Source organism: Seriola dumerili, unplaced genomic scaffold (genome assembly GCF_002260705.1).
Source record: "Seriola dumerili isolate Sdu_G_001 unplaced genomic scaffold, Sdu_1.0 BDQW01001435.1, whole genome shotgun sequence".
Taxonomy (NCBI): Eukaryota; Metazoa; Chordata; class Actinopteri; order Carangiformes; family Carangidae; genus Seriola; species Seriola dumerili.
Genome location: NW_019175690.1, coordinates 572,812 through 588,132, shown reverse-complemented (window position 1 = coordinate 588,132; position 15,321 = coordinate 572,812).

Sequence of the window (15,321 nt, the reverse complement as noted above, 5' to 3'; positions counted from 1 at the left end):
TGCAGGAAACATAACGAACAACTGCAGTAAACAACATGACAACAACTGAGAAACAACATGACAACAACTGCAGCACAAAAATGACACAACTAGCAGTAACCAACATCAAACAGCACAAACATTGACTAACAACAGCTAACACAACTGGGAACATGACACAACTGCGAGGAAAACAAACATAACAACAACTGCCAGCTACCACACACATGACAAGCAGACCTTGCAGTAAACAACATGAACAAGCAGAACATGGAACAAACGGAAGAAAACTAAAACAAACTGCATAAACAACATGACAACAGCAACGTGAAACTACAGAAACAACATGACAACAACTGCAGTAAACAACATGACAACAACTGCAGGAACATACAAACAACTGCATAAAACAACATGACAAACAACTGCTACAGAAACAACATGACTACAACTGCAGGAAACCAAACAGGACAACAACTGCCAGTAAACAACATGACAAGCAACTGCAGCACCAAACATGACAACACTATGCCAGTTAAAACAACATGACAAACAACTGCAGGAAACAATATGACCACATGACAAACAGCAGGAAACATAACCCAAACTGCAGTAAACAACATACCAACAACTGCAGTAAAACAAGCATGACAAACAACATGCACGAAACAACATGTACAACAACTGCAGTAAACAACATGACAACAAACTGCAGGAAACATAACAACAACTGCAGTAAACACATGACAACAACTGACGAAGACACATGACAACAACAGCCAGTAAAAACATATGACACAACACAGTAAACAACATGACAACAAGTGCAGGAAACAACATGACAACAAACTGCAGCCACACAAACAGGAACAACAACTAACCAGGTAAACAACATGATGTCAAACAGCAAAAGAAACGTTACAACAACTGCAGTAACCAACATGACAACAACAGCAGTAAACAATATTGACAACAACTGCCAGTAACAACATGACAACAACTGCACTAAACAACATGACAGAGTTCCCCACTGACTTCCTAACATTACAGTGGAAGCTCTTGAGGTGAGTGATTTAAAAAAAAAAAAAAAAAAAACAGCAGCTCAATGCGAAATTGTAAGCCAACAGAAGTGGAGGTTTACAATCAGTTTTAAAATAGTACCTGAACAGGGATTTCCACAGCCAATCTTGAATGGCGGTCAATGTATTTTTTTCTGGGCCCAAGCACTGGGACCAATATCTTTAATCAGAAAAACACACTGCAAGTCTGACAGCAGGCCTTAAAGAACTTCTTTCCTCTGACAAAGGAAACCATAACACAATCAAACGGAGCTGCCTAAAATATCTATATTAATCCCATAAGGTATTTAACTACACAAATACCATAGCAGTGCCAAGATGTAATATTAGCCTACCGTCAAAACACTGTAGTGTTTCTGCCAAAACTAGATTCAGATTTTATAAAGTGCCAACCTTAAGTTAAGAAATAACACCTGAACATCTTGCCTTTAATTGTTAATTGTTTCTAATTGTTATTTGGAAGACAGTGAATTACAAATTTAAAAGGACATTCATTACTAGTGTACAGTAGCTGTAAGTGTAGTATAATTTTTGTTTGTTTTAAATGGCAATAGCTCGGTGCATAAAGGGCTGAAGCATAAAGATTAGGACTAGGAGACGTGACTCAGTGACTGGTTGGTCTTGAATCTGACTTACTAAACTGCAAAAACAATGATTTTATCCCACCTCGGGGTGTGAAACTATTTGAAGGTGCAACATTATCCAACCACTAAATCTCTCTTCACTTCCTTGGCAGACGAATGTTTCTAGGGCAGAGTTGTGGGACCCAACAGCTCTTTGTGGCTGAGCCCGCTGTGTGCGGACCCATCCGCTACAGGCATCATGTTTTTTCCTTGCTGCCACACAGCAGAGCGGCTCAAAACTTTGACTTCAGCATCTCAGGAGAGTCAGACGGCTACATTGCTGCCACCCCGTTCCCTGAACACCACAGTGGTATGTCAAGTTCTTGCATACTATGAAGTAGCGATGTCAAGTCTAACCCCACTCAAAGAAAATCGCATAGTTTAGTTTGAAGTCATCTGTCATAAACTGTTGTTCTTGGTTTCCGTCACCACAGGGGAACAACGAACACAACCTACGTCTGCGAACCCTAAGCAGACTAATTCCCCGGGGTTTCAAGGCTAGAATCCTATTTTTTATTTTTTGTCGATATTTTAAAGCCACTTTGCTTTCCTCCGTCTTGCCAACGGAAGACAACGACTATTATTGCTGGGGCTGCTCGTCTTCTACTCCGAGCAGAGCATCAACGGTTCTGTCATTCACTACGGCCCTGCAGCATATAAGCGGGAAATGAGCAGCTGGTCACAAGTTGATGCTACCCACGTTCAGAACAGTGCTACCTGTGTTAAGAGCTCTACTACCAGCATTAGTCCTGCTTTTACTTTTTTCTAGGATCTTTTCTTCACCCAAACATCTGGATAATTAACACACCCCCACTTCGAACACCTACACACACCACACACGACACCCACCACACCAAAGTCCACACTAGCTCTTTAGTATACTGACTAACACACTGTACCACTAATAGACTTATTACACCTATATGTTGCCAGGCTGAAATCAAGTGGTCGATCACAGGCAAGCTCACGCCACTTTCGTATCAAGTTACTAATAGTCCTTATAGTTTGGTTCTATATAAGTTATTAATTACTGTTGTGGGCAAGATCGCCTCACGTGTGGCTGTGGTGGTGTTGGGGGGGGGTAGTCATTGGATGGGGTGTGACAGCAGTTGCCCGGCATGTTGCGTATGGCTATGTCCTAATCAGCTACAGTACGTTATTGGCTTATCGTGACCATGGCAATCATTGCTCTTTAGTCTACAGACCTTTATATCAATCGGACTCGAACACTGATCTGGTTGTCCTATAACAAATGCCTACAGTGCTATCAAGACACCACCACACTCATTCAAACCATCATGTTGCATGGTAATACATTGGTTACTCAGTAACAGACCATTGAATACTCATTGCCTTCTCATCATCCCTTCTTTGCTCTGCAGCTGAACGTGAACTCTGTGAGGGGCAGAGTCAATGGACGAAGAATCCAGTTGCACATTTTTGCCACTCTACCAAGCCCAACAATAGAAGAACAGGTTTCTCAATATCACTAAGCGATGAACCTTTCAACACGAGTAAGTTAACATTAAAATAAACATTCACACTGCACTTTCAACAGTTAACTTTCACAGAGACTATCACAGATGATGTATTAATATTTTCCCAAAGAATTAAAAACATGTCAGTGATTTTTCTGTCTTTTGCTTCTTCTCTCAGCATCTGGTGATCTGGGAAGCCCCACCACCCGATTTAGGAGCCCTGTTGTAGACCTGACAAATGTAATGCCACGTCCAACAATCAAATAACCACCCCCACCACCACTACTACTGCAGCAACCAACATGACAACAACAAGCAGTAAATACAATATGACAAACAAACGCACTAAACAACATGACAACAACTGCAGTAAACAACATGACAACAAACTGCACTAAAAACAACATGGACAGCAGTTCCCCCACTGACGCCTAACATTACAGTGGAAGAGCTCTTGAGGTGAGTGATTTAAAAAAAAAAAAAAAAAAAAACACGAGCTCAATGAAATGTAAGCCAACAGAAGTGAGGTTTACATCAGTTTTAGAAATAGTACTCTGAACAGGGATTTCCACAGCCAATCTTGAATGGGTCAATGTTTTTTTCTTGGGCCCAAGCACTGGGACCAATATCTTTAATCAGAAAAACACACTGCAAGTCTGACATGCAGCCTAAAGAACTTCTTCCCTTGACAACAAGAAACCATAACACAATCAAACGGAGCTGCCTAAAATATCTATATTAATCCCATAAGTATTTAACTATACAAATACCATAGCAGTGCAAGATGTAATATAGCGCTACTCGTCAAAAACACTGTAGTGTTTCTTCCATCTGAATCAACAAAAATTACAAATCGTTTAAATCTTTAAATTAACTTTGTTAAAGTCTTAAAATCTGAAAAAGAATGGATTTAAAATGGGATTTAAAAAACTAGATTCAGATTTTATAAAGTGCCAACCTTAGTTACAGGAATAACACCTGAACATCTTGCCTTTAATTGTTATTGTTTCTAATTGTTATTTGGAAGCAGTGAATACAAATTTAAAAAGACATTCATTACTAGTGTACAGTACTGTAATTTAGTATAATTTTTGTTTGTTTTAAATGGCAATAGCTCGGTGCATAAAGGGCTTGAAGCATAAAGATTAGGACTAGGACTTGACTCAGGACTGGTTGGTCTTGAATCTGACTTACTAAACTGCAAAACAATGATTTTATCCCACCTCGGGTGTTAAACTATTTGAAGGTGCACATTATTCCAACCACTTAAATCTCTCTCATCTTCTTTGCAGACGAATGTTTCTAGGGCAGAGTGTGGGACCCAACAGCTCTGTGTGGCTGAGCCCGCTGTGTGCGACCCATCCGCTACAGGATCATGTTTTTTCCTTGCTGCCACACAGCAGAGCGGCTCAAACTTTGACTTCAGCATCTCAGGAGAGTCAGACGGCTACATTGCTGCCACCCTGTCACCTGACACCACAGTGGTATGTCAAGTTCTTGCACTACCATGAAAGTAGCATCAAGTCTAACCATAAGACAATCGCATAGTTTGTTTGAAGTCATCTGTCTAAACTGTTTCTGGTTCCGCACCACAGGGAGACAACGACACAACCTACGTCTGCGCAAACAACAACGGTTCTGTCAGATTCATTAGCACTCTCCTCAACAATGGCCAGCTGGTTCCAACAGAGGTGAGTGCTACCTGCCTCAGAGCAGTGGTGGGGGTAGAGCTGGGTGAGGATCCCACGTTCCCTGTAGTCCTGCATACTTTTTATTCTTTTGTTGGATTTTTCACACACACACACGCACACGCGCAAAAGTAATCTAAAGTCTAAAAATTAAAGTATAATGTAAACATTTGTGTAAAATATTGATATTGACAGCAGTAGTTGCAGCTGATCTGGTTTGGTTATGAAGCCTGTTTCTATGTCAGTAGTTATATGTCATTTTCTTTTGGTTCTTCAAGTTAAATACTGATCAGAGACTCAACATTGATTGGTTCAGTCAATATGCACAAATTGCCACATGTGCCCTTTTATGAACCTGCTGTTCAGGCAATATCGAGACACACTCATTCAAACCATCACTGTTTGCATGGTATATACATATTGGTTACAGTAACAGACCATTGAATACTCATTGCCTTCTCATCATCCTTCTTTTGCTCTGCAGCTGAACGTGAACTCTGTGAGGGGCAGAGTCAATGGACGAAGAATCCAGTGCACATTTTCTGCCACTCTACCAAGCCCAACAACTAGAACAACAGGTTTCGCAATCTCACTGAGCGATGGACCTTTCAACGCGAGTAAGTTAACATTAAAAGATAAACATTCACACTGCACTTTCAACAGTTAACTTTCACAGAGACTATCACAGATAATGTATTAATATTTTCCCAAGGAATAAAAACATGTCAGTGATTTTTCTGTCTTTTGCTTCTTCTCTCAGCATCTGGTGATCTGGGAAGCCCCACCACCCGATTTAGGAGCCCTGTTGTAGACCTGACAAATGTTAATGCCACCGTCAACAATCAAATTACCACCACCACCACCACCACCACCACCACCACCGCCGCCCCCACCACTACCGCTAATCACGGCATCACATTCCACCAATCACTAACGCAGGGTAAGCATAAGAGATAAGGTGGTTTTTGGCTGGAGCACCACAGCAGGGGACAGCCCTATAAGTGTAAATGTCCCTGACTGAGTGACTGACTGACTGACTGAGTGATCAAGTTACAGTGGTCAGCAACAGAAAAAGAATACATGTAAATGAGAATAGCTTTATTGGGAACTCAGCTGTATTAAAATACTGTACAGTATATGTGAGCACAGATAGTAGGATAAAAGCAAACAGATGAAGGGCTGAAACAGTTCATCCTCAATCACTGACCATACGCGGTCCAGCCACATACTAGATTTTGACCTAGTCTTGTTAAATGTGTATCTGAAACGTTAGTGTCTTCTTTAGAAGAGCAAAGTTTGTACAATGCCTAATAATTGTTCTTCTGTTCTCCCATTCTCCCTTATAGCTCTGCTGATCACTGTGGGTGCACTGGGCCTGGCCATGCTATGAGAAAAATGAAACTCCCACGAGTCAATTTTGAAACTTTTAATTTAATGTTATATGTAAGCTGTTTTGTTTTGTAACGGTTGGACTGCTGGATTTCTGTCTATTGAGTTTCTTAATTGCAGCAAATACTATGACTCTCTGCCCCAGGTGTCAATCAAACTATGATAACAAATTAGAAACACTATTAAATTAGAACTGTTAAAGAGTAATCAAACATCAAATCCAAATCAAGTCAGCAGCAGGTGTCATGCTTGATACAAATTTTGGGTTTGGGGTCTGGTTACCTGTTAGTTCCTCATTACTACTGTCAAAAGCAAAAAAACAAAAACCTCCTGACTTGATAAGTTGAATATGACCAATGAAGCCGTCAAATAGTTTTATGTTTCTTATGACACCCACAGCACAGGGGCAAAGAAACAATGTTGTTTTCCTCTCCTGTCACTCATAATAATGCCAGCAAATGGCAGATGTGTGCTTTTGCATTATGTTGTTATTATGTTTATGTATGTACTGTTGATGATTCAAGAATGCTTTTAAAATGAAGCCTTCATCGGCTGATATTCTCACACAATTATATTGTGCAATTGTGCAATTACACATGTAAATGAGCCAATGCACACAGTATTGGTGAAACAAATTTTACACATTGTATTACGTAACAATTATGTTTTTATGAATTGTTTTGAAATAAATATCTTACACAATTATCTGATTGTACTGAATTGTTGACAGTGTGCACTCACACATGCACACAAGTGATTTAAACTTGTATGTATAAATGAATGTATAAATTCATGACTCATATTTGTCATACATACTTTGAACTTGCCTTGTTTCATTATGTATCCCTCAAAAGGCATACTGTATGTTTTCTCTATCAGGTAATTAAGGAGGTGTAAAGATTGAAGTTCCTTGCCTCAATATTTTGTTAATGCATTATTATTTATATTATTAATTTATTGTTAATGTTAATGTATTGTAATTAAGCTGTATGAGTGAATTGAGTACATTTAATTTACAGTGTAATTAATCACAATGCAATAATATAAATTGAACTGAAGATGCACTATGCATGAACACACCCAGAGACAGGGTTAGATGGCGATTTCAGTTGTTCTTTCTGTCCTGTTTGCCAGGTGTGTGGGTTGTGGCTCTACCAAACTGCAGAATTTTGAATTTAAAAAACTTCTTTTCTATTTCTAAACTCTTGTAACTGAACAAATGATATAAAATTCAATAGGAGTCAGATGTTTTTGAACCCCAAGATGTCACTTTGTATTTGTAATATCACAGGTGATGGGCAGGTATTCATCACCATTCTGTTATACTCTTTTTATACTATACTGTTTTTCTCTGCAACTGAGCCAGAAACAAATGTTTACTCAGGGGTCGACAGTAACAAAGTACGTTTACATGAGTACTATACTTAAGTATATTTTATAGTATCTGTACTTTACTTGAGTTTTTTTTTTTTTTTAGAAACTTATGACTTCTACTCCAATACACTTAAAAGAGAAATATTGTACTTTTGACTTTTATTTTGAAATTGTGATAGACCACACACTGCGTTCATCACAGGAAAAACAACAATCACAGTCAATCCTCCACTTTTAAACTTTAAACAGACAGCTTGTAATTGCAGCGGTTTTATGCTGTGGTTGGTCAAATGACCTATGTCCATGTCTATAATCTTTGTATCATATTCTACAAGCTTTTTACTCTCAAGTTCTACAGTAAGTCAGTTCATTCAGTAGGCTGTTTCAGAGTCATTAGGTTTTGTAAATGTGGAATAATACAACAACAGAAAAAATGTGTGTTTAAATACTTGAGTATTTTTCATTTTTAATCAAGAACTCCAGTACCTTAACTCAAGTAACGATTACTTGCAATTGTATTGGAGTAACATTTGACAAGGAGGATCTAAACTACTCAAGTGATGGAGCTGTGTACTTTGTCTACCTCTGATTTTACTACACCATATCTAAGAGATAGAAGGAGGAGGCAAATGTTTATCTTGAGATATTCTTGTAATATTTATTTATTATTATTTATGTACAATAATTTACAAAATTAACTAACACCTTGATAAGGTGGTCCCTAAAAGTGGTTGACCACTGTTTTCAACAAACTAATTAAACTCATCTACTTTTTCATTATTGCAATGTCACACAATAAACATGGGGGCGCTGTTGAACTATTGCAGAGGATGTTCTAAACTAACTCCACTCCTTCACTCAGAGCCCTCTGCCCACCAAATATAAAGGCTAAATTTAGCAATGCTATAGCAACCAATGTGGCACCATTATGGGGCAATAAAGCTATAAAAGAAACTGAGTTATTGCAACACAAAACTGAAATGTGGCTTTATGTTTATTAATGAGGGGAAAAAGTAAGTTCTCCATCACTGTGATATAAACATTTCTCCACTGCAAGTTTACTGAAGCCACTAACACAAGGCTTACATTGGTAGCAGTGTGAAGAAATTTTTAAACAAACAAATATACAGTTTTGAACAAATGCAAATCAGAAAATGCCACTATTGTACAATTTAAACATTAACTGAAAAGTATAAGAGTTGTAGTATGAATACAATGCAAAAAAAATGATAATATAAAAACTCCTCAGTATTTTGACAAAATAAAACCATAAATGTAACAAATTAAATGTATGGTAACCCGCATTTGTTGACCACATATGCATTAGTAACTACATGATTCTCATTCTCAAGTATCATTTCATCATTTTAGTTTAAGGATCGCATGGATTTTCATTTACAGAGAAATTTACACCAAACCTGCAGCTACTTAGCAACAACAACATGCTGTACACCTGAATATACTGTAGGCAAGTTTGCTAGACTTCATGGCATAAATCATTTGGACAAATACAAATATTGTGTGATTCTATTGAAAGCTTGATGTATAGCCCTGCGCACCCTCATGAATAATCCACTCAGAGTTAAGGGTTTATGTGTAGCATACACAGGCCTATTGGGGAGCATCAACTACAAAATAACATTATTTGCTATGCATCACGGTAGATTGTCATACCAACGACAATCCCAAAAAGAAAAAAGAAAAAACATAACGCTAGTATTAACCCATGAACTCTGGTTTGACTTTTGCACACTATTTCCTCTATAAACACATCAACATTTTAACTTAAACAGATTTTTAAATCTCTTGGCTGAAAAGTTTTATCAATCTGGGCAACAAAAGTTTTTCCCTCAAGAACAAATTCAAGAGTATGATATGGAAGATACATTTAGTCCAGTGTTGAGATATAGTTTAAATGCATGAGTCCAGTCTCCAGTGCATGCAACCTTCAGTGCCACACTATACCACACAGTGGCAGTAATGAAATGATAATATTCAGTGCCTTACAACTGGAGTCTGTTTGATGTTGAGTTTATGTGATGAGTTACCTTAACAGTTAAAACTGCTTCAGTTCTCAAGAACAACAAGCAGAGGAGTTTCATTACCCCTCAAACTCTGTGTGAAAATAATTAAAACAGTAATCATGTGAAAGTTATTTCTTAGAATTTGATAATTATTATTACCACATATGTAAATGTAATAATATGTATTTCAAATAACTAGTCAATAATTATCAGGCTGTGGTTATAATAGCTTGATTTCTATTAAGCAGAATCAGATTTAATAAAAAACTACAGTATACGTTATTTTACACTTCAACAAAAATATAATCACTCACTGAAAAGAAGCTGAGTAACTTAAATGATCCTTAAAGTATCTGTGAATGTTCTCATTCATGGTCATAGTTATCTCTTTCTCAAATTAAATCGAAGGCAACTGGACTTGTATTTGTCTGTGGAAGACGTCTCGCCTCTTATCCAAGCGGCTTCATCAGTTCATCATGTATTGGTCTCTCTAGTCCGCACTAGTCTGACCAAGAAAGTGGAGTAGGACCCAGGTATTTAACCTCTTGTGGGTGGGTCCACCAAAGTACCTGTGAAAGTACTGGTTTCACCTGACCATTGTTGTGGTCTCATGTGGACGGCCGTCGTTAGGGTCAGGTGACCCTGTTGTTATCCCGTGTGAACGTCAGTCGTTAGGGTCAGGTGAGCCCCTGGTGGATGACGATCGTTGAGAGTCGTCTGAGGTTATGTTGTTGACTCTCCTGGGTACCGATAAAAGGGCGACATTGTAGATGGGGGATAGATGGTGTCGCAGACCCCCTCCCCTGTTTAGCGATGGCCTCTCCACTTTTACATAGATGGCTTCCTTGACTCCCCTTTCAAACCATCTGTCCTCCCTGTCCAAGATTTTGACATTGCTGTCTTCAAAGGAGTGTGCCTTTTCCTTTAGGTGGGAGTAGACAGCTGAGACAGGGCCTGAAGAGTTTGCCCTTCTGTGTTGGGCCATACGTTTGTTTAAAGGTTGTTTAGTTTCCCCAATATATAGGTCATTGCATTCCTCACTGCATTTGACCGCATATATCAGGTTGCTTTTCTGATTGTGTGGTGTTTTGTCTTTGGGGTGTACCAGTTTCTGCCTGAGCGTGTTACTGGGTTTGAAACATACAGGGATTTGATGTTTGTTAAAAATCCTCCTGAGTTTCTTAGTTCCTGCAAGTCTGTGGCTGACAAAATTTTCCTCCTGACACCATTGTTTGCTTGATTGTTTTGTCCACATCCTGAATACCTGGCATCTAATTAAAAGTTTGTTGCACGGTCCTATGTATCTTTGAGAAAAAGCCACCCAGAGAGAACAGTGTGTCTAAGGTATAGACATGAGTCAGGCCCAGGGATTCAAGACACCTGAGTTCACTTGATATATCAAAAGAGGGATGGTTGATGACCTGTTGGATCATAAGAGGGTCTCTGGAGCGAATTACAGTCACTGATTCTGTCAAAAGCATGGCCAAGGGCAGAAAATGTAGTAGTGGAATGAGAAAGTAGACAACACTCTCCTCCACTTTTACATGCCCACCCATGTCTCTGGCCCTGTCTACCTTCTTTATGGCTTCATTAATGTTTGCCTTGAAAAACAGTAAGACTTTGTATCTGGCTATCATGTGTTTGTCAAATCTAGTGATTGAATCACTGCGAGGGTTGTTGATTTCTTGTGTGGAGTATCTAAGAGTGACCTCAGTTTGTTCACAGTAGAGCTCAACAGACCTGAGTGCATTTTGCAGATCTTCCAGAGCTTCATTGATACAATTTGGATCCTGGTGTCTGTCTTGCAGGGTTAAAGATGCAAAAGCACGGTTGTAAAATGCAATTGCTGCCCAACAGTGGTCCTCTTCTATGGCTTTAGTGTACATCTTGATACTCTCTGCAAGATGTCCTGTTCTGCGCAGCTCATTGCCAAAGGCAGTGTAGTGGTGCAGGTTTGATAAGGGTGATTCTCTGTGCTTGAGTTTTTGCCTGGCTCTGTCCAGGTCTCTACTCAGTCTGCTTTTCAGATCTGTGACAGAGTCATTCTCATTGAAATTTGTAAGTAGCCACATACCCCAGAATTCATTCAGTGCAGACAAATCTGAATCTGCTGGCTTGTTGTTACTGCTTTTGTACACATCATCTAGTACCTCCAGATACTGACTGAAGAGCTCTTGCTTCTTCTTTCTCTGCGGAACATCACACTCCAAGTAGCTAGCTAGTCGTTCAGCCACTATGTTGTCTCTGACCTCTTTAGCTGTCTTCATTGCTGACTTGGAGTTTTCAGTCAAAATATGTGACAGGATCTCAGACATGTTTTTGGTTCCCTCTGTGCTGTGGATTTTTTGATACAACCTCATTTGCACCATGAAAAGATCTTGAAATAGGGGAGTGGCATCTGTAATATTTTCCAGTAAAGACAGTAGTTCCTTTGTCAATACCAGCAACTGAAGTGGTCCTGACAGATGGTTGGAGCAGACAATGAGCTGAGCAGAGCCAGGAGATCCTTGTCTTGCAGTGCGGCCAAATGCCTGTGCCTCCACACGAGCGTTCTTGGGCAGGAAGGTCTGCACAGCGAACAAACCTCCAGCTGCCTTCACATGTTTAGAAACCTTAAGGTCTGTTCCACGACCTGCAAGGTTTGTTGCTATAATGACGTCTCCTGCTTTAAGCTCCTTGGCAAAGATTGCAGTATTGTCCACATTGTTGTTTATGTAAAGCTTTTTGTTTGGGACTTTATCTCCTAGAGCATGGTGGAGAACCTTTGCTCGATTGATGGTCTCAAGATGATCAACACAGCTCTTCCCTCCCTATATAGAGTAGGCTTGGTTTGTGCCGTTACAACATTACAGATTTTTTCAATCCATTCTTTTTCATCATCTACAATCACTCCTTCAACTTCAAACAGCTTTCTGCGTTTGAATGAAGGTATCTGACAGGTCTTGATACCTTCATAGATTTTCTGCAAGGTCTCAGTCTCTGCTTGTTGGCCAAGAGTCCCAGAGATTCCATAGATCTGATCTTTATACTTCTGAAGCAAGCCAACATTGGACATATAGTTTGTGATAGCTGTCATGTCACTCAGCTTGGACTCATGTTTCATTTCAAGAAACTGCTGCAGTCCATCTGACCATTTCATGAAGTTTTCAACAACACCTGTGCAGCTGTAGTCTACGGGGACTATTCCATGTTTCTCCATGATATATTCATGATCTTTTGTCATTGTTTGTGCATAGAACGCATTTTCAATCCACACCTTTAGTTTTGCTTCGACCAGATTTGAGAGGAAGCCCGGGATGTAGCAGCCACTTTTGTCTTCTTTGCTCAGTTGACGTGGTGTAAAATGCAGAGCGCGTTTTATTTCTTCTTCTGCAGCTCTGTGTAAACTCTCTTCATCGCAATACATGTACTGACATAAGCCCCCGTTGATTAAAAGCACTGGTATTCTTTGCTTTTCCCCATTTTCTCTTTGTTGCCCTTTGCTCAGTTCCTTTATTGCTCCATCATTATTTATGCAGTGTAGAGCAAACTGGCAAGATGGGAATCTCCTCTCTACTGTCTCAAAGAACTCAGCCAGCTGGTTGGCAGTAAGACTTGTAGTTTTCTCGGGTAAAAGGCTCATGTTCCTCCTAAGATCCCTGACTGAACCTTTTGTCAGAATACCGATGTCTTCAGCCATTTGAAGAATGGTGAACTCATCAATATCTTTGCCCTTTGTTATGTTTTCAAGCACCACTTCATGAAAGGGGTATTTTCGACCCACAGTTTTCTCTGTGCCAATCTTACGGTACTGATTAGTAGCGGCCCATATGAATGCCAAGAGTGGATTGAGATGTTGCAAAGCAGGCATATCACTACTTATATAGACAACATGATGACCCTTATCCAGCATCAACGAGTCCACTTCATCCACAATCGCACATTGGAATTTCCTTTCCCCAAATATGTCCTTCCTATGAAAGTGATGCCTTAACCAGTCTCCAGCAAACTCTTCCACAGTACCATAAACAACTTGACTCTGATAGCACTTTTTCAAGTCATGGTCTTGTTTGTTGATGTTGCAGTTTACACTGATTTTTAAAACCTTATAAAAGTCTGCCCATTCTTCCAAGTCTCTTTGTGCCAGAACTGACGAGCTGGACATGATGTCTACTTTTTCTCCTCTCATAGCTCGAAATGCTGCAAACATCGCCACAATACACGACTTTCCTTCTCCAGTGCCAACCTGAATTAATCGCCCTGTTTTGGAAAGAGCCATAAGACACAAGCTCACAATCTGTGTCAGTCGTGGTCGAAAGTGAGTTTTTTCAGCTGCTTGACAGAGCCTTAGCAAGTCTTTCTTCAAGCCACTCCTCTGTGATCCATCATTGCCTGAAGTAAGATCTCCATGAACTGATGATACAGTGTCTCTCACCTCATCTAAAAGCTTTTCATCAATTTGGTTTAACTGTTGTTGACGGATTTCCTCAATAATTTCATCCAGTTGCTTTTCTTGTTCATCAGCTAAGCGTTTCTTTAGGTCTTCATCTTTTACTTTCTTGTCTTGGACCAGCTCAATAAGTGTCTTTCCTCTTTGACATCTCCAACTGGGAGTGATATAATGAATCTCTATACAGTGCAACATTTCCAACATCCATGAGAGGAAATGTGATCTGTCATTTGTTGAATTTGACTCAAATCGTTTCATAAGAGCATCAAACAAGTTAACAGCATCTGTTGGGTTCCATTTGATATTTGTAACCAGTCCTTTCAGCTTGTTGAGGAGACGCTCTTCATTGTCATTTTGAGACAAGAAACTCAGAGCAATGAGTAAATTTGGGAATCCGTCAAACAGTCCATGAACTGTGGGATCTGTGTCAGATTCATCCATTTTGTGAGAAAGAAAAAACTCTGGTCAAAAATAGAAATAGAAAAAATTAGGATATATATACATATATATATATATATATATATATATTTAATATATAATTCTCTACACTGTAGTGTATTATTACTCTGACAATGATTTATTAACAAATACATATGAAAATACAGATATTATAAGTAGTCATTGCAATATGTAGCCTAACTGTTTTCGTCACTGCTGTATTTAATATATTGTGGTAGTAGTCTGATACTCACCTGTTAACAAGATGAAAAAGGTGCGCGGCGATTTCTCTCTTCAGGACACCTGAGATGATCTACAGCCAGAGCATATGATTCTATCTTTTATTTGTTCTGTTTCAGTTTCTTTTTTGCCAAGCTTGCACAGGCGCCGCCCTGAGGGGAATTTTTCTGACCATACTTTCGATTTATGTGTTTTCGAAATATTGTTAACCAGTTGACTTACAGTAACTACAAATTGCAATCAAACATTAAGCTCAAGAGCAGCTCCACAGTAATTGTTTCCCCCAAAACAATATTTGTCCTTCAGTTCCTTCTTGCTACTCATATTTTCACACATATTTACTTATCTAGAACAAAAAGTTTATTCCTTTTCTTTAGGTAAAACACTGCTGATGAGGAGTATCAGTGCATAAAAATGTAAGTAGCTTAAGCCTTAAGCCATATCTAACTTTTATACAGTATGTATAATATATGGATACAAGTTTTGGAGGTAAAACAACCAGCCTAAAAGGGCACAGGATTAAAGCTTAACAGCCTATCTTTGTGTAATAGTTTGCTGGGCCAGCCTTAAACACTTACCT